General features: G+C 45.7%; 1 protein-coding gene across 2 annotated transcripts in view; it reads right to left on the bottom strand.

Annotated features, from left to right (window-relative positions):
- The window catches only part of PLAGL1 (PLAG1 like zinc finger 1), a 56673-nt gene extending 36615 nt beyond the window's left edge, over positions 1-20058 (bottom strand). The window contains exon 1 of one of the 2 annotated variants that reach the window (XM_064169453.1): positions 19889-20058. The gene's annotated coding sequence lies outside the window, so the exon portion shown is untranslated. Of the gene's footprint in view, positions 1-2917; positions 2971-19888 lie in introns of those variants that run through there. The other variant, XM_064169455.1, reaches the window with a different exon arrangement.
- Between the last annotated feature and the right edge of the window lie 765 nt (positions 20059-20823).

Here is a 20823-nt window from a genome sequence, read left to right as displayed (position 1 = left end):
GTCAGAGGAAAAGCAGGCACTGATGTGGGAAGAGATGTAAGTAGCAGCAACAGGAAAAGCCTTCACGCTGCCACACTGACGCTGTGGGTGATACACTTCTGCTTGCATCGTGATGCCATCTGCAGATGACAAGGGAACACACTGTCCACAAAACAAACCTATACCATGCAGAGACAAGGACCTGAATCCCATGATTAGAAGTACGAGCAGAAACACAGCTGTTCTGAACCTAGCAGTTAGCCCTCAGAGATTACTAGAGAATTCCTTATTTTCTGCACAAACCCAATGCAAAACCAGCTGCCAGCACAGGCTGCCTCTTCCTAGTGCTTATACAGATCAAAAATGCTACATGCCAAAGAGATGCATCAGCTAACCAGTCACTGAAAGAGTCTTCTCCTGCTGCTGAGAAGTCATTTCTCCCCCTAATCTCTGCAGCTGAAAAGGCAATGTTGCTATACTTCAGAAGCTCAGAAGAGTCCATGACAACCTGTTTACAGATTCACAACGGCCTCGTGTAGATGACATTGTTATCTAAGTACTTCTGTCATATTTCAATCAAGTAAAGGTAAAATCCTAAGTGAAAACATTTTTTCCAGACATCAAAGGTAAGTAATACAGTTGCAGATGTTTTTAAAACACACAAGCAAAGATGTGACAGGAAAACCACACTAAGCCTACTTACACTGAGATCAAACCAGGAAGAGCTCTCTTCCCCCATTACAGACATCAGTTGCTGGGGGGTAACGTTCGGCATATCTTATGCCTTAGATTGCATCCATCAGAAGAAAACATACCTTCAGGAGGGAACACATCTATCACACAGCATTAGCATGCCACTAGTATCACAGTATCACCAAGGTTGGAAGAGACCTCACAGATCATCAAGTCCAACCCTTTACCACAGAGCTCAAGGCTAGACCATGGCACCAAGTGCCACGTCCAGTCCTGCCTTGCACAGCTCCAGGGACGGCGACTCCACCACCTCCCCGGGCAGCCCATTCCAGTGTCCAATGACTCTCTCAGTGAAGAACTTTCTCCTCACCTCGAGACTAAATTTCCCCTGGCACAGCCTGAGGCTGTGTCCTCTTGTTCTGGTGCTGGCCACCTGAGAGAAGAGAGCAACCTCCTCCTGGCCACAACCTCCCCTCAGGTAGTTGTAGACAGCAATAAGGTCACCCCTGAGCCTCCTCTTCTCCAGGCTAACCAATCCCAGCTCCCTCAGCCTCTCCTCGTAGGGCTGTGCTCAAGGCCTCTCCCCAGCCTCGTCGCCCTTCTCTGGACACGCTCAAGCATCTCAATGTCCCTCCTAAACTGGGGGGCCCAGAACTGAACACAGTACTCAAGGTGTGGTCTAACCAGTGCAGAGTACAGGGGCAGAATGACCTCCCTGCTCCTGCTGACCACACCATTCCTGATGCAGGCCAGGATGCCACTGGCTCTCTTGGCCACCTGGGCACACTGCTGGCTCATGTCCCTGCTTGTCCTCTTTTGGCTAATGCTAGTGCCCATGCTGGGCTAACTGCATTTCTGCTGACAAAGTTTCTCTTCTCTCAAATGAATGAAAAGGAAGGAAAATGATGATGGATAAATTATTTAAATATTAACAAAGTGCAATCAGGGAAAAATTAATACACAGGGCCAAAGCTTCCACTCAGAGACACCTGTGCAGATTTCCAGAAATTTCTATTAGTCCCACATGTGCATCCACAATCAGAATTTGGTACATGTTAAGTACAACTCTACCGCATGTAGAGTCTCTCACTGAAGAAAACATCAGATGATGAATTTCTTTATAATTTATCATATAAAACAGCATAAACTTGTACTTTTTTAAAAAAATACATGTTCTTTTTAAGTCATGGACTTCAGCAAAACCTCTGACACTGTCTGCCACAACAAGCTGCTGGCAAAGCCAGCTGCTCATGGCTTGGACACATTCACTCTGATATGGGTGAAGAACTAGCTGGAGAGCTGGGCCTAGAGTGGTGCTGAATGGTGTCACATCCAGTTGGCAGCTGCCACTAGTGGTGTCCCCAGGGGATGAGTACTGGGCCCAGTCCTGTTCAGTATCTTTATTGACGATCTGGATGAGGGAATTGAGTCCAGCATCAATATGTCTGCAGATGACACCAAGCTAGGAGCAGGTGTTGATCTGCTGGAAGGTAGGAGAGACCTGCAGAGGGACCCTGACAGGCTGGATGGGTGGGCAGAGGCCAATGGGATGAGATTGAACAAGGCCAAGTGCAGGGTTCTACGCTTTAGCCACAACAACCCCAAGCAGTGCTACAGACTGGGGACAGAGTGGCTGAGAGCAGCCAGGCAGAGAGGGACCTGGGGGTACTGGTAGAGGGTAGCTGAACAGAAGGCAGCAGTGTGCCCAAGAAAGCCAATGGCATCCTGGCCTGCATCAGGAACAGTGTGGCAAGTAGAACAAGGAAGGTTATTCTTCCCCTGTACTCAGCACTGGTCAGGCCACACCTTGAGTGCTATGTCCAGTTCTGGGCTACTCAATTCAAGAGAGATGTTGAGGTGCTGGAAGGTGTCCAGAGAAGGGCAACAAGGCTGTTGAGGGCCCTGGAACACAAACCCTCTGAGGAGAGTCTGAGGGAGCTGGGGGTGTTTAACCTGAAGAAGAAGAGGAGGCTCAGGGGTGACCTCATTGCTGTCCATGAGGTGGTGGAGTCACCGTCCCTGGAGGTGTTGAAGAAAAGCCTGGATGAGGCACTTAGTACCATAGTCTAGATGACTGGACAGGGCTGAGTGATAGGTTGGACTGGATGATCTTGGAGGTCTCTTCCAACCTGGTTGATTCTAAGAGTTTATAATTATAAAAGAGAGCAGCTCTTCTGCCATCATCATGGTTTTTGTTCATGTACAGGACTCTGCATCTTTCCTTTGACAAAGCAAAGAACAACACCTGAAGACTTGTGACCCTGCTTCAGAAATCTGGCTCAATGATATTGCAGAAACTTTTCAAATGTGTCTTATGTGTGAATCTGAAAAAAAAAGAGGAAATCCCAGAAGTATATATGAAACACCTCTCTCTTTTACAGAGCACTGTGCTGATGTAGAAGTACAGTGCACAAAATCATAGGGCAGACTATGGGTAGATAAAAGTCATGCAATCAAGGATATGCATTCTCTGCTATGCTTAGAATTATTGAATATATTGAATTAGGAATATATTGAATTATATTACAGAATTATATTATTATAAGATTCTATATTAACTGTAGAATTACAAAGAATATATGGAATTATATTAAAGCAATACCTTCATGGTATTGCTTTAAAGTGTGTATACACACAAAGAAGTATTATACAACTATATAAGCTATTCCTGCTACTGAAGGAAACTTTATATATGGATCTCTACAGATTAAATGCCTTGGTATGCAAGCTACCAAGACCCTTATCAGTTTCCAGTGCATTCAAGAGGTGAGCCAATAAGTCATCTTATCTGCCTTTGTCTTGTTTTTTTGATCAATTTGCCATTATTTTACCAGAGCTATATTGTTAAATTTGGATACATAAAATATCCTACCTTACTGTTCCCTGCATAAAGGGAACAGGTCAATATTCTAGACTACAGTGACCTCAAAATGAAGCATCATCAAATATGGTCTGCATATGCACCTAATCTATTCAAGTCTTTTTTCAGTTTAAAGAAAACTCCTCAAAAAAGCCAACCAAATGAAAAAAAAAATCACTAAATGTCAATCCATTTTATACCCTGTGTCCTGATACCAGAAAAACACAGACCAACAAATCCCACTCCTCACTTCGATGAAAGTATTTCCCCTTCTGGAACATGGTACTGCTTCTCGTCATAATTTTTCTAGCCTTGTATCACTTGATGTTGGTCTGTTTCCATCACCAAAAGACCTAAGGCAGACAAGGCATCAAGTACAAGCCTTTGCCCGTATTCAGTGCCCCGATGCTAGTGATTTTTAAACGACAGTAACAAAAGTGAGAGAAATCCCTAGGGAATGATGTCACACAGCATCTCATGCCAGCCTGCCTTGCTGAGGGCTGTTCTTGTTTGCCTTTGCAAAGCACTCAGCATTTTGATGGCAATCCAGCAAAGCATTTCTGCATTTCCCATGTCTTTCCACCACTGACTTTCAGGGAACTGTTTGTTCACGTGAACACAAACCTACACTTCCTATTTGCTGGTTTTGTTAGGAGAATTGGTTCAAATAACCTAAAAAAGGTCTTTAAAAGTGCGGATTTTAAAAAGCCCCAAGACCTAGGAACATTCCTAAAATGATTTGCATTCCACAGCAGAAGGCAAACCATTTCCATTTCAATGAGCCTGTGGAGAGGACTCTGCTCTACTGCCTGAAACTCAGGATTGAACCACACCACAAAACAAACACGGAGTCCACTTGTAGGGGATCATGTGAAAAGCACTTTTCCCTGTTCTCTCCCAATACCTTGTCTAAACTCTTTCCATCGTTGCTCCTAACACTCAGTTCAGGAAGGGCATTGCCACTCATCTCTGCTGCATAGGCTGGTGGCAAGGAGACTTTCTTTCCCATCACTGTATCCTCAGGCAGTGCCTTACCCAGAGAGTCAACAAGTCTGTTGTGACCTCAAAACCCTCTGGCTTTAACACTCTCCCCCTTCATAAGCTTACTACAAATGAAACATGTTAGCAGGTGCCAGTTTTCCAAAGGCAGTGCACAAAATCCACAGTGTGACAGACAGATTGATGAGTTCAGCACAGAACAGCCACTCCTGTGACCAGAGAGAGGGGCACTTCAGCCATGCCAGTAAATTTCAGGATAGCCATAAATACAGAGTTGGTAGCCAACACCTTACCCCACCACTTCTTGCTTAGGTTACGATAATCTAGAACCTCACAGTCTGAGATGCTCACAAACCTTGCACATAGCTACAGTACCACGGAGACACATCCTACAACACTACTGCAATAATCACAGAATAATCACAGAATCACAGAATGTCTCTGTTTGGAAGAGACCTCCGAGATCATCCAGTCCAAACTCTGACCCAGCACTACAAGCTCAGCACCAAACCATGTCCCTAAGCACCGGGTCCACACTCCGCTTGAACACCTCCAGGGATGGTGACTCCGCCACTGCCCTGGGAGGACCACCCCAATGTAATGCAATGCAATGCAATGCAATGTAATGCAATGCAATGCAATGCAATGCAATGCAATGCAATGCAATGCAGTGTGTAGTGCTGCTGCTATATTATGTAAATATTAATAGTCAAATCATGTGGTTGAAGTCCACTTTTACAGTCTTGTTCTCTCTCTGTCACAGCTTTAAATTTCAACACTGTAGAATGTCCACTTAATTTAGAAACTTGCAAAACCGGGAAAAGTTTTACCTAAAAAAGGATTTCAGGTCAAGAATAGTGGTATTTTTACAGGCATTTTAGATGGAACATATGATCTTAAAGGTAATTTCACCAGGTTCAGCAGCTTTGTCTCTTTAGCTGCTTCATAAAAGCTGGCTATCTCTATACATAAATTATGTATCAAAGCACAATTAATGCTCTTTCATAATGTACCCCATTGTTTGTTAACAGTGTCTTAGTACAAATGTTTTCTTTCCTCTGTCCACTCCTTAAGGCCTCAGATGCAGGGAACTGCTTAAGCCATCTGAAGGGAGCAATGGTAACAGTAGTACTTGCTCAAAACTCAAACTAAATCCTAAGTGAAGAGTTTTCACTGAGAGCTCACAATAGAGTGGTAACTGTAGTTGATTTAATTAAAGCCACAAGCCTTGTACTGGGTAACAGCTGCCTGTCACATCCCCACACACCCAGATTTTCTGTGAAGAGCAGCTGGATTTGCCAATGGCAAACTTGGCAGCAAAACCACCCACATCTTTTCACTCCTGCAGGCACGTGTGGACTGGCTGGAGTGGGATGCAGTCTTCCTACGGCAGAGACACAAAGGCCAATTATTAAAACTAATTCACTGAAACAGAACCAGTATCACAGTATCACCAAGGTTGGAAGAGACCTCATAGATCATCAAGTCCAACCCTTTACCACAGAGCTCAAGGCTAGACCATGGCACCAACTGCCATGTCCAATCCTGCCTTGAACAGCTCCAGGGATGGCGACTCCACCACCTCCCCGGGCAGCCCATTCCAGTGTCCAATGACTCTCTCAGTGAAGAACTTTCTCCTCACCTCCAGCCTAAATTTCCCCTGGCGTAGCTTGAGGCTGTGCTCTGCTGGAATTACCCTCTGACTTGAGGAGTTATTTTTTTCCATCTTTTCTTAAAGGGCATGTAGTTTCAGGGGTTACATTTTCATAATGCTGCTTAAAATGTCTATAGTGCCCAACTCTACAAATCCTCCAAACAGTGCATATGTACTTGATGAATGAAAGCTACACACATTCCCAAATACTACCTTATCTGTTTTCTTAATTTTTCCTTTGCTTATGAAGCCATCTGATGATTCCAAAAATCAGTAAATTGTGTCTCACAGACTGCTGAATAAATGTAACTAGAGATGCAGATTCAACACAAATTACCATTCATATTCATCACAGCAACCTGCTTCTCAAATAAAGGAGAGAGTGAAAGTTCCACCCTGCTGTTAACCAAGGATTAGTTAAATTCTTGAGCTCTCATATGCCAGCTTCTAACACTGGACTCCTGCCTTTCCAAGGCTTGGAAATCTTCTCAGTAATTGTCTGGTATACAAATCTTCTCAGGATCCTGCTCCACTTCTTGCACACCACTCAAATAAAATGTCATATTACATGCACAGTGTTCACAATTGCTTAAAATTACAATGTAGTTCTTACCCTTTTCTGCAGCAAACCTGAAACTTGAATAAATTCAAGGAGACTGACTCTTGCCTGTGCATGCTTCTTTTATTCAGTGTAGAAGACAAAAGAAATTGTGAAATTAGAATAAGAAGGCAAACGCTGCAGAGCTCTGTAGAGACTAGTGAAGAAATGGTTCAGCCACTATATACACAGTATGAAAATCCCACTTACAAGTGACCACTAACTCTACATGGGTATCAAATTAGGACTTGGATTAATGAGTGGTAGATATAAAATACATCTCGTATGTCAGCAGTTTGACACTTTTATTGCAGGCATCTGTCTGTAGGGCATCTTTTTAGAGATGGTCTTGGAATCTGTTTAATTTCTTCAAGCACTCCAGTAAGAGAGGCAAAGACCATCATTTCTTCATTTAAAACTTATCCTGATATAGGAAAGCCCCTTACAATAACATAGAAAAACATCCTGTGATCTCTAAACTTTCACTGAGAAAGTTCACCAAGAGGTCATTTGTTCTTCTTCACTCAGTTGCATGACCTCTTCAACTCCATCTTCGACATTTCAAACATCCATTCAGTATGGTTCAGTGAGTTAATGAAAAATAACCCCAAACAACTCAGATGTTTGACATTTGCACCCCAAGTTACCAGAAGGTCACTTTAGCAATTTATAAAACCTATATGAACACATTGTGTCAGATGTTTATATGGAATGTGTTATCTACAAGTATTCACTATTCCATAATTAGGTGATTTCAGCTAACAAACTATTAAAGTTTATTTCACTTGTTGCACCATGACGTTCTAGTCTTCAACATCTACCTGAACGTTAATAAAACCACAGCAGATTTCTAATAAATGGCCACTGCTGGTTGCTAATCAGCTTCAGAATGGGAGATTCAGTATGATTCAAGAGTCAGTGCTCTTCATAGAATCATAGAATCAACCAGGTTGGAAGAGACCTCTAAGATCATCCAGCCCAACCTAGCACCCAGCCCTAACCAATCAACTAGACCATGGCACTAAGTGCCTCATCCAGGCTTTTCTTGAACACCTCCAGGGAAGGTGACTCCACCACCTCCCTGGGCAGCCCATTCCAATGGCAACCTACTGGGACATACTGAAGGCATAGGTCACACTTTCCCCCAAAGACGCCAGTTTAGGTTGTTCGGTAAACTCCTAAGATTTCAACATTTGAGGAAACATTCTTGTCAAAATGTATGAAATTGAAAATTACAATTTAATGCAATTTAAGGTTCTGGAACCCAAACACACCATTAGAAGTGTGCCAGCAACCTTAGCACCTAAGTAGACACGTGACAATTTCTGCTATTATGTTGAAACTTAATTAGCAAAACCCATAGTGATGTTTTAAAAAAGTAGATTAGTAAAATGAATCAGTGCAAATCACTGTCCATAAAGATAATCCAGAGACTTGTCTAGTCTAAGAAATGAATGCAACAAAAAATGTGAAAGTTTTAACAGAACATATGTTGCTAACACTTTTCAGATTATCACACACAGTCTCACAGTATCATCAGGGTTGGAAAAGACCTCACAGATCATCAAGTCCAACCCTTTACCACAGAGCTCAAGGCTACACCATGGACACTCGTTGTAAATTGTCTTCAACTGTTTTGTGAACTGTTTTACTAATCTTGGTGCAAAATATTGTAAATGACCTGTCCTGAGTTTGGCTAGGGTAGGGTTAATTTTCTCCATAGGAAGTTAGGGAGGGAGGTGGATGAGGGGCAAGCCTAGGACAGCCAGGTGAGCCAGGCAGTGGGATATTCCGTACCGTACAGCCCCATGCCCACTATATATAGGGAGAAGTGGGGCTAGTTCAGACAAGTCAAAGGTTATCTGGTGGCAGGTAGCTTTGGCTGAGCACACTGCATACTCTATGAATTGTTTTCCAGATCACATTTTTCTCTTGGTGCTGTTATTCCAGTTGCTCCTGGAGCACAAATCCTATGAGGAGAGGTTAAGGGAGCTGGGCCTGTTTAACCTGGAGAAGAGGAGGCTCAGGGGTGATCTTATTACTGTCTACAACTACCTGAAGGGAGGCTGTAGCCAGGTGGGGGGTGGCCTCTTCTCCCAGGCAACCAACAATAGAACAAGGGGACACAGTCTCAAGTTGTGCCAGGGTAGGTATAGGCTGGATATTAGGAAGAAGTTCTTCACAGAGAGAGTGATTGGCATTGGAATGGGCTGCCCAGGGAGGTGGTGGAGGCACCGTCCCTGGGGGTCTTCAAAAAAAGACTGGATGAGGCACTTAGTGCCATGGTCTAGTTGATTGGTTAGGGCTGGGTGATAGGTTGGACTGGATGATCTTGGAGGTCTCTTCCAACCTGGTTGATTCTATGATTCTATGATTCTCTATTTAAATCCCCTTGACTCAAACTGCAGGGTTTGCATTTTGCTCCCAGTTTCTCCCTCCCATCCTACCAAAGGACGGGGGTGAAGGGGCCAGTTGTGTGAGCAGCAGCATGGTGCTCAGCTGCAGCTGGGCCTGAAACCACAAAGTCTATACTATTTTTTGTAATATCCTTATTTTTAAGTGATTTTAAAATGTGGGTATTTTCAAGGCTGAGAAAAGTGGCATGAAAAACTTAGCAAAAATCTGACCTTTTTTTTTGCTGTCTTTAAAGGGCTGAGACCGACAACCTCTTCTCAGCTAAGTCACTTTGATGACTTCTAACAGCCTCTTACACACCCTGTAACTGAGTGTTTCATCTTTGCTAGGGTTTGAGATTTGTAAATATTTGCCTGTATGGGTGGGAGGCCCACAGAGACTAAAGAGTTCTGAGATTCAGACTTAAATGCTGACAAATCACTGAAACTGTAAGAACAACTCACAGAAATAAATCACTTACTGTCTTCTCTCATTTAGAATAAGATGAAGAAAGCAAGCTAGTTTTGTCTCCCATTAGTCTTTGTTTTGCTTTTTTCTTTGTCAATCTCTGTTTTGGTCGGGGCAGCATCTTTTCATTTTGTTCAGTATGTGGTTTAAAGCTAGGATAGATTTTTACCCACCAAAAGCCTCCATATATCATAGCAAACAGCAAAAAATCTGTCTGGCAAATTGTCGCATTAAAAAAGTAGATGGTTCCATCTATCATTCACACCAAGAATATTTTAGAGAGAACAGCATGTAAATGTCCACAGGTCAAGTAAAGATGATTTCCAAGCGTGAAAAGTATTCTTGTCACAGGCAGCTGTTACGCGAGAAGCAGTAAAGCCCAAGAGCCTTGTTGGGCATGACCAGTGACAAGAATATCATTATGATCCATCTGCAACCTCCAAGAGACCCAAAATGCCTCCACAATCTTTTGTTCTAAGGAAAAGTAAAATCCAACAGGTTTCCAAACCAGGAAGTTCTGGATGTCAGTACAGTGATATGAATCTTTCCACAAGCCCTACGAGGAGAGGCTGAGGGAGCTGGGATTGGTTAGCCTGGAGAAGAGGAGGCTCAGGGGTGACCTTATTGCTGTCTACAACTACCTGAGGGGTGGTTGTGGCCAGGAGGAGGTTGCTCTCTTCTCTCAGGTGGCCAGTGCCAGAACAAGAGGACACAGCCTCAGGCTGCGCCAGGGGAGATTTAGGCTTGAGGTGAGGAGAAAGTTCTTCACTGAGAGAGTCATTGGACACTGGAATGGGCTGCCCGGGGAGGTGGTGGAGTCGCTGTCCCTGGAGCTGTTCACTTGGTGCCATGGTCTGGCCTTGAGCTCTATGGTAAAGGGTTGGACTTGATGATCTGTGAGGTCTCTTCCAACCCTGATGATACTGTGAGACTGTGATACTGTGATACTGTGAACTCTCTCTCCCACAATGGATTCACAGAAGGCAAAGCAGGGAATCAGAATACTTTTCAGAATTTCATATTTTGTAGTAAATAAAGTGCTTGCTTTCCCTATTTGAAAAGGAGTGCTAGGCTTGTAAAAACAAGTGACTCATGAACAAGTCAAAATATTTCCAGTAAAACCTTTTTTTTTTTCTCATCTGAATAGGCTGAGTTAAGTGAATCTAAAACATTTTGCAGAAAGACTGACTGTGCAGTAAATCAGTGCTGCAAGCAGTGTTACATATGTCTCACTGAAACTCCAACAGGTATCTTTGTGCATCCTCAAGAGTCCCTCAAAACCATGCACAGCAAAAGGAGCCTGGAAACAAGAGCTGGAGTGGAAGAGCAAAGTATAATATTGCTCACTACACTACATTTGCTTGCTGTTGTACATGCTAGCATGGGTTAGATACTGCTACTCCAATATTTTCCTAAGTGCAGTTCTACTACATGCCTCAAAGAAAAGCAAGGCACAACTAAACTGACTTTGTTACCTGTGTCATGGTACAAGAGTTGTGTATAAATGCTGTGCCCTGTCTTTGTCTGCTCGGTGTATCGGATGGATTGCACAGAGGCAGAGTGGCTACCTCTGCACTCTCTGTGTCTATGATACACTACCTATGCCATGTCCCTGAATTGCATTCCCAGCACACACAGTTGTCCACACTGGTGGCAGCACCCTATGCAACCTAACAGATGGTAGTCTGCGTTGGCTGCAAACACATTTCTTAGTCCTTCAGACAACGGTTCAAGAGGCAGTGACATCTCAATGTTGACAGGAGATAGTCCATGATTTGTGAGTCATAAAATCAACCAGGTTGGAAGAGACTTCCAAGATCATCCAGTCCAACCTATCACCCAGCCCTATGCAATCAACTAGACCATGGCACTAAGCGCCTCATCCAGGCATAGCTTGCATACCAAGGCATTTAATCTGTAGAGATCCATATATAAAGTTTCCTTCAGTAGCAGGAATAGCTTATATAGTTGTATAGTATTTCTTTGTGGGTATACACACTTTTAAAGCAATACCATGAAGGCATTGCTTTAATATAATTCCATATATTCTACATAATTCTATAATTAATTCTGTAATATAATTCAATATATTCTTAATTCAATAATTCTAAACGTAGCAGAGAATGCAAATCCTTGATTGCATGACTTTTATCCACCCACAGTCTGCCCTATGATTTTGTGCACTGTACTTCTACATCAGCACAGTGCTCTGTAGAGGAGAGAGGTGTTTCATATGTAATTCTGGGATTTCCTCTTTTTTTTTTCAGATTCACACATAAGACACATTTGAAAAGTTTCTGCAATATCATTGAGCCAGATTTCTGAAGCAGGGACACAAGTCTTCAGGTGTTGTTCTTTGCTTTGTCAAAGGAAAGATGCAGAGTCCTGTACATGAACAAAAACCATGATGATGGCAGAAGAGCTGCTCTCTTTTATAATTATAAACTCATAGAATCAAGCAGGTTGGAAGAGACCTCCAAGATCAGCCAGTCCAACCTAGCACCCAGTCCTCTCCAGTCAACTGGACCATGGCACTAAGTGCCTCATCTAGTCTCTTCTTGAACACCTCCAGGGATGGTGACTCCATCACCTCCCTGGGCAGCCCATTCCAATGCCAATCACTCTCTGGCAACAACTTTCTCCTAACATCAAGCCTATACCTACCCTGGCACAACTTGAGACTGTGTCCCCTTGTTCTCTTCCTGGTTGCCTGGGAAAAGAGACCAACCCCCACCTGGCTACAGCCTCCCTTCAGGTAGCTGTAGACAGCAATGAGGTCCCCCCTGAGCCTCCTCTTCTCCAGGCTACACACCCCCAGCTCCCTCAGCCTCTCCTCACAGGGCTGTGCTCCATGCCCCTTCACCAGCTTTGTTGCCTTTCTCTGGACATGTTCCAGTATCTCATCATTTCTCTTGAACGGAGGAGCCCAGAACTGGACACAGCACTCAAGGTGTGGCCTGACCAGTGCTGAGTACAGGGGAAGAATAAACTCCCTTGTCTTACTGGCCACACTGTTCCTGATGCAGGCCAGGATGCCATTGGCTCTCTTGACCACCTGGGCACACTGCTGGCTCATCTTCAGTTACTATCTACCAGTACCCCTATGTCCCTTTCTGCCTGGCTGCTATCCATCCACTCTGTCCCCAGCCTGTAGTGCTGCTTGGGGCTGCTGTGGTCAAGTGTAGAACCCTGTACTTAGCCTTGTTCAATCTCATCCCACTGGCCTCTGCCCACCCATCTAGCCTGTCAGGGTCCCTCCACAGTGCTCTCCTACCCTCCAACAGATCCACACCTGCTCCTAGCTTGGTGTCATCTGCAAACACACTGATGCTGCACTCAATCATCAATAAAGATATTGAACAGAACTGGGCCCAACACTCATCCCTAGGGGATGAATCCAGCAAATTTATTAATCTGTAGATAAATCTTGTCATTCTGGAGTAACTAGTGCTCTGGAACTGGGAGTGGACAACCTTCTTCAACACGGTTAGCACTGCTGTAAAGACAGAATATGGTGCCACCTGTGCAATGAATGTGGTAAAGCATTCCACAGTGTGCCTGAGTCACGCAAATCACGTGCAACACCCCACAGCACAGACAGCTGATGTTTAGAACTGAAACAGCTTTGTGTGCCACATGCAGGTTTGAGCAGTCACCAGCTGAACTACTGTAACCATAAGCAGAAGGACTCCCTGTCCCACGTATGGCAATAGGAATGTCACCTTATACAGCCAAGAGAGAACTGCTTTCTTACTGTATTTCTACACACAAGAGACAACTTGCCTACTGCCCCAGGATACAGCAAATAGGCAATGGAGAAGCATCATCCTATGACCGACCCATTCCCACCTCTAATGGAACAAGGGAGGAGAGAAAGATGAAAGTCAGGACAGGGAATTCATCCACATAAGATAAAGGACTGTCTCCCAGCAGTTGGGCTGGAATGAGCATTGCTACTTACTCTGACCTCTGTGGTCAGACATGAGCTGGGAGATCTTCTTGTCCTTTACTTAATCACTGGAGTCAGGACTAGGTGGTGATATTCCCAAGGTATTCCCTACATCTTCATTTATACTCCAGTAGCAGCCAAATGCACAGTTCTACACAGCTACTTTTTCAGGCTCTTCACTGATACAGACAAGAACTAGGAGTTTGTCTAATATCCTTAAGGATTTTTGTTGTAACTCAAGGAAACAAATCTTTCTCTACTTGAAACTTAAGGTCCTCCAGAGGAAAAAAAAAACACAACAAACAAGGATGTTGACTTAACCAACACAGCGTGACTGAGCTTGCTTTAAACCTTTAAGTGACCCACCAAAAAGATTAGAAATGCACCCTTTTCTGCATTTTATTTCCACTGCAGTTGTTTTGGGGGTTAAACAAGAGAATACACAGTGTGTATTCAGAGATGTCCTTTGAAAAGCCACAGAATCACAGAAACACTCTGGTTGGAAAAGACCCTCAGGACCACCAAGTCTAGCCGATAACCCTACTCTACAAGGTTCACCCCTAAACCATATCCCCAAGCACCACATCCAAACCACTTCTAAACACGTCCAGGGCTGGTGACTCAATCACCTCCCTGGGCAGCTCATTCCAATGTCTGACCACCCTTTCCATGATTTTTTTTTCTCTAACGTCCATTCTCAACCTACCCAGTTGCAGCTTGAGGCCATTCCCCCTTGTATCACTAATTACATGTGAGAAGAGACCAGCACCAATCTCCCTTGTATCACTAATTACATGTGAGAAGAGACCAGCACCAATCTCTCCACAACAACTTTTCAGGTAGCTGTAGACAGCAATGAGGTCTCCCCTCAGCCTCCTCTTTTTCAAATAAAACAGCCCCAGCTCCTTCAGTTGCTCTTCATCAGATTTATTCTCCAGGCTCTTGTTGCCTTCCTCTGCACTTGCTTCAGCACCTCCACATCCCTCTTGTACTGAGGTGCCCAAAACTGAACACAATACTCAAGGTGTGGCCTCACCAGAGCTGAGTATAAGGGGACAATTACCTCCCTACTCCTGCTGGACACAGCATACATGGAATAAGTCATGGAAGTTCAGTGGAAGAAAACATTGGGAAGCTGTTTGTGAAACAGTTTCTTCTATAATAGAGTTCTAGGTGTAGGAAGGAGAAAGATAAAAGGTCTACACTGTCCTCCAAGAAAGAATTAGTTTACAAAGGCATCCCTGATCCTGATTTAGCACTGCAAACTTACACGATTTTACAGAACAGTTACTTCTAGGTTGTCATGTCAAAGATATCTGGAACATGAAATGCTCTTTTACACCACACAGCCCATACTCAGAAGAATGCATGGAAGAAAGAGGTAATTCAGCTAAAAAGCAAAGTCAGAAGCAAAATATTTTATTATCTTCAGGGTGTGTGGAACTAAATTTAATTACCAACTTTCAAGATTTTCCCATATCAAATTCAAGTGGACTGACCCTCTTTCTGTCCTAACTCTTGTTATTTCCTAGTAGCTATCATAAAATAGCAGTATCCTTGGCATCATTTATAGAGATTTCCTACTTCTTTCCACATACACAAGAAAAGAACAAACAGTTTCTTCTGAGTTTGGTGATGATTAAATGATATGGTTGCTTGCATGTGGTATGTGCTTAAGTAAAAGTGTGTGACTGCTGTTCCCTTGGTGTTTGGAGCAGTCTTGTTTGCTTCATACTTATCTTTAAAAGCAGGAACATCTTAAAATAAAAACTCAGTAGAGCCCGTAGGGAACCAGTTGGCAATGTGTACTTTAAATACATTCTGGTTCTGCAAACATCTTGTGAGCCAGACTGCTCTTACTGAAGAGGACTATTTAGGTTTGTAAAGTCAGGGGTAATGTCAGCTGCCCCACACAGGAAAATTTGTATCAAACACAGGAAAATTTGTATCAAACACAGGTTCAATTTACTGCATTCAGTTTTGGTCTCCCCAGTTCAGGAGGACTATGAAGATGATTAAGGGGCTGGAGCATGTGCCCTGTGAGGAAAGACTGAGGGAGCTGGGGCTTTTTGTTCTGGTGAAGACTTGAAAGAGATCTAGTAAATGTTTATACATGAAGGCTGGGTGTCAAGAGGGAAGGGATAAACTCTTCTCAGTTGCACAGTGTGATAGGACAAGGGACAATGGGTATAAACTACAGCACAGGAAGTTCCACCTCAACATGAGGAAGAACTTCTTTACTTAACACTGTAACAGGCTCCCCAGAGAGGTGTGGAGGTTCCTCTAGAGACTTTCAAGACCTGTCTATGAGCATTCCTGTGCAACCTGCACTAGATTGTGGTACTGTTCTGGCAGGAGGGTTGGACTCAGTCTCCAGAGTTCACTTCCAGCCCCTAACATCCTGTGATGCTGTAAACACCAGCACTGACTGTCTTAAGAAGAGATTGTGTATTCAGTTATGGGCAGGGGGTTAATGGTTTTGATTTTTAATCATCAGCCAAGAAGTTAGGAGTTTGAGTGAACAAGTCCCTGAAGCACACTGTAGAGTAAGTAGGTCTCAACAGTCACAGCAGAGAAATTGTCACACTGTTACCTTTCCACTGAGGGTGGAGAGTAGGGCAGAAGGGCAGGCAGGGAAAGAAATGCATGCACTCACAGAGCTTTGCAGCAAGGAGATTCTCACTGCAGAGCAGATCACGGAATTGAAAGGAAATATAAGTTATTGTCTTTGGTTAGAGAGCATGAATCTGTGACCTCCTGAGTCAAGTGTCTGCAAAATTAACATAAAACAAGTGCCCATGTTAAGTCTACTTACAAGCAATGCACTTTAAATAGTGGTAGCTCTTCATTTTAAAAACTGAGTATTTTAAGTAAATCTGAAGATGTCAGTCTAAGCCTTCAGCCTGATTAAAGTTGGGAGAACTAACTCCATGATTTAATGGCCCTTTCTGCCTTGAAGAAATTATTACTTACTTTATTGTTTTCCTGTGCATTCTTGTGTTGAACTCTCCAAATGTCCCACTACTGTTCTCACTCTGATGTACAGAGCCAGAGAAACTAGTACAGTCCTTCTGGTTTTATTTCTAGCTTTTATTTCTAGTCACCTTGTATTCTACTGCTTACACAATCTTATTATCAACTTGCAGCATCTGCATGATCAGTTCCTGTTTAAAAGTTAGACATACACCTTGAGAGCATTCAACAATCCAAAACACAATCAGCCTATTACACACTTATACAACTCCAGGATCTACACCTTGCTCCTTGCAAATGAGAGTCTGACTGCTCTGACTTAGAATGCAGAGCAAGTAAGTGCACACTAACAGTAGAAAATATTCTGCATATACAGTGGCACCACAGCAGCAAGTAAGCTGAACATGAGCCAGCAGTGTGCCCAGGCGGCCAAGAGAGCCAATGGCATCCTGATCTGCATCAGGAACAGTGTGGCCAGCAGGACAAGGGAGGTTATTCTTCCACCTGTACTCAGCACTGGTCAGGCCACACCTTGAGTGCTGTGTCCAGTTCTGGGCCCCTCAATTCAAGAGAAATGTTGAGATACTGGAAGGTGTCCAGAGAAGGGCAACAAAGCTGGTGAGGGGCCTGGAACACAAACCCTATGAAGAGAGGTTGAGGGAGCTGGGGGTGTTTAGCCTGCAGAAGAGGAGGCTCAGGGGGGACCTCATTGCTGTCTACAACTACCTGAAGGGAGGCTGTAGCCAGGTGGGGTTTGGTCTCTTTTCCCAGGCAACCAGGAAGAGAACAAGGGGACACAGTCTCAAGTTGTGCCAGGGGAGGTATAGGCTGGATGTTAGGAGAAAGTTCTTGCCAGAGAGAGTGACTGGCACTGGAATGGGCTACCCAGGGAAGTGGTGGAATTGCTGTCCCTGGAGGTGCTCAAGAAGAGACTAGATGAGGCACCTAGTTGAGGTCCAGTTGACTGGAGAGGACTGGGTGCTAGGTTGGACTGGATGATCTTGGAGGTCTCTTCCAACCTGATTCTATGATTCAAATAATAATCACACAGTTTGTCACTAATCCTGTCACTGCACCTGTACTTCTGTTTAGCAGAATAACTCGCATTCCCCCCAGAGCCACCTGCCCTGACAGCCCCATTTCATGTTGTACAGTATGACTACTTCCCCAGCATAGAGGTGGAGCAGTGCTCCATGTACTTCTCCAAACCAATAATCAGGATAGAAAGCACTGATGAAGGGAAATTCCCAGCAACACTTTTTTTTCTCCCCAGCAAAGGGTCTGAGCAGAACAGAGCTGCTGGACACACAGCATCAGGGCATTACAAGTAAGAGAGGTGTTCTCATCTTGCAGAAGTTGCCAAGTCAGGATGGGACCACTCGACACGTTGAGCCACTGCCTGTGGTTAGGTATCTCAGACTTAAACTGCCAATCTTTCTGCTAAACACTGGGACAACCACCAATCAGGTCACACATGATGATGTTACTTCTACAACTGCAATACCAAGACATGCAAGTGTTTAGATTGGGAATTTCTTTCTTCCTCATTCCATCAGATCTGATTTTGCTAATCTTCCGTCAGTAATGCCAGGCACATCTCCTACAACTTTTTAGGAAGAGAATGTATAAACCATTTGTATTTATTCATGAAGACCCTCATCATCACAGTGATATGAATAAACCTGTTGAGAGCAAGGTTTTAACTCCTCGATTGATGGTCCTTCGAGCCACAATTCTGAATAATGAGGGCTTTGCAAGAGGGCTTTGTAACCCTCCACCACACCTGTATATCAGGTCAAGCAATGACACACAACTATGTAAGTAGATATATTACGTACTCAAAAGCATAGTTTAGGTCTGTCCTACGCTGTACTTTAGAAATTAAAAACATAGAATCATAGAATCATAGAATCAACCAGGTTGGAAGAGACCTCCAACATCATCCAGTCCAACCTAGCACCCAGCCCTAGCCAGTCAACTAGACCATGGCACTAAGTGCCTCATCCAGGCTTTTCTTCAACACCTCCAGGGATGGTGACTCCACCACCTCCCTGGGCAGCCCATTCCAATGCCAATCACTCTCTCTGGGAAGAACTTTCCCCTAACATCCAGCCTAGACTTCCCCCAGCACATCATCTGAGGCAAAAGACTACATTTCAAGTCACAATTTAAAGTTACTACTTTATGCTCTTCATCAACTACTTTAAATTGGACTTTAAATTGGACTGGATGATCTTGGAGGTCTCTTCCAACCTGGTTGATTCTATGATTCTATGAAGTACATCCTACAAAAGTAGTCACCCTGATTTGCCCTCCTTTCTAAGAAGGAACATCCCTGTCATGCCCAAATCACACAAGGAAATCAACAGCCCTTGGAGAAACGTTTGACTGACCCAAATTCATGTTTCTAGAAAAAAAATGTTATTTGGCTAGGGGGCAAATAATGGGGAAATAAAGAGCAACCGAAAGCCAAACTTTACTGAAGTTAGTTAAGAAAAACCACACGACCTGGTAAATCCCTCTTCACAGGAAGAAAAAAACATATCCCGTAGGACTCACTGACAGCTCGGGCACAGCAAGCCGTTACCCCGTTGAAGCGGGATGAAAACCGGCGGCAAGCCGTGCTGCGACCGCTTTTGTCGGTGGGGACTCTGCCGGAGGCGTCGAGCCCCGCTAGCGAGCGGCAGGCGCACGCTGGTGGCCGCCGATGTTTTCTCGGGCGGGAACAAATCCTCCCGGCCGCGGCGCGGCTTTCAGGCCGGAGGGAAGCCGCCGCAAGGCGTCCGCTGCCCGACACCCCACCCTGAAAGGACCGCCAGTGCCGCGGGGTTGAAGACAGGCGCGAAGTGCAGATCAGGAGACCTGCCCCCTCTCTTAGCCCCCCAGTCCTGAGGCCTTTCTGTTCCCGGAGGAAAGAGGAGCTGGAGTGGGCCCGAGCGCGTTAGCTCGTCTTGGCGCTCCGGTGTGAGCCTCCCCGGACCGACAGGCGGGGCAGCCTGCGCGGCGGCCGGGGCTCGGGAGAAGTTGAGCGGTAGAAGTGGAAAATAAACAAACACAAAAGTCTCCTCCTGAAGGCGGGCACATGTGGCGCAATTCGCCTTCTTGCCGCGGCGGGCGGCCAGCCAACGCCGGTGCTGGGCTCTGCCGCCCACCAGCCCCCGCCCCTCAGACCGCCGCCACCGCCGGCCGGCCCGCCCGCAGCGCGGCCCTCGCTCCCCTGAGCGGCCTGACACCGCAGCGGCGCGGCGAAGCGCCCTCGGCCAGGCTCCACACGCCGCTCCGGCTCACCTGCCACCCCCGGCGCGGCGCAGCCCCACTCACCTCATGGCCCAGCTCCGCGGGCACCGCCCGCTTCCCCAGCGTCGGGCCGGGGAGCACAGCGGCGGTGGCTCCTCCCGTCCCAGCTGCGGTGCCCGGCGCCGGGGAGACGCCTGGCGGCGGGGCGGCAGCAGGCGGGGCGGAGGAGGGCCAGGCCGAGGGGCGGCCGTCCCCGCCCCGGCGCTCCGGAACGGCGGGACACTGCGGAGTGGTGGGCAGACAGCGGTTCTCAGGGGCCGCTGGGAAGGGCAGGGCCGCGCCAAGATGAGAGCGGGGCTGGGGCGGGCCGCGCCTCCGCCGGTGATGCCTGCAACACCACTGCCGGAAAACTTGTTTAAAACGAAGCGGGAGTATGCCAGCCCGCAGTGGCCGCACGGAGTTGTCCGTACGGTAACCTCCTTCACCGGTTCATTACCCCCCAGGAAGGTATTTACAGCGTTACGAGTTTCCTACGGATTTCGCTCCGTTATCTCGGGGCCTTGCTGCACTTGCACCGCGGCAGGCTGAGCGGCACCCGGAGGGAGCGTGTCACAGTGTCTATCCGCCACCCCAGCTGGCGCTTGCCCCGAACCAACAAGTGACTTGTTTCTTCTCGTCCTCTCACGAGTCATCCTTGCCGAGATACTCTTACCTTCTCCATAAGCACCATTTCAGTGCTGCAAACCCACCACCAGATCACAGTATCACAGTATCATCAGGGTTGGAAGAGACCTCACAGATCATCAAGTCCAACCCTTTACCACAGAGCTCAAGGCCAGACCATGGCACCAAGTGCCACGTCCAGTCCTGCCTTCAACAGCTCCAGGGACGGCGACTCCACCACCTCCCCGGGCAGCCCATTCCAGTGTCCAATGACTCTCTCAGTGAAGAACTTTCTCCTCACCTCCAGCCTAAATCTCCCCTGGCATAGCTTGAGGCTGTGTCCTCTTGTTCTGGTG

This window comes from Pogoniulus pusillus, chromosome 31, assembly GCF_015220805.1.
Source record: "Pogoniulus pusillus isolate bPogPus1 chromosome 31, bPogPus1.pri, whole genome shotgun sequence".
NCBI lineage: Eukaryota > Metazoa > Chordata > Aves > Piciformes > Lybiidae > Pogoniulus > Pogoniulus pusillus.
This window is presented reverse-complemented; position numbering and strand designations above follow the sequence as displayed.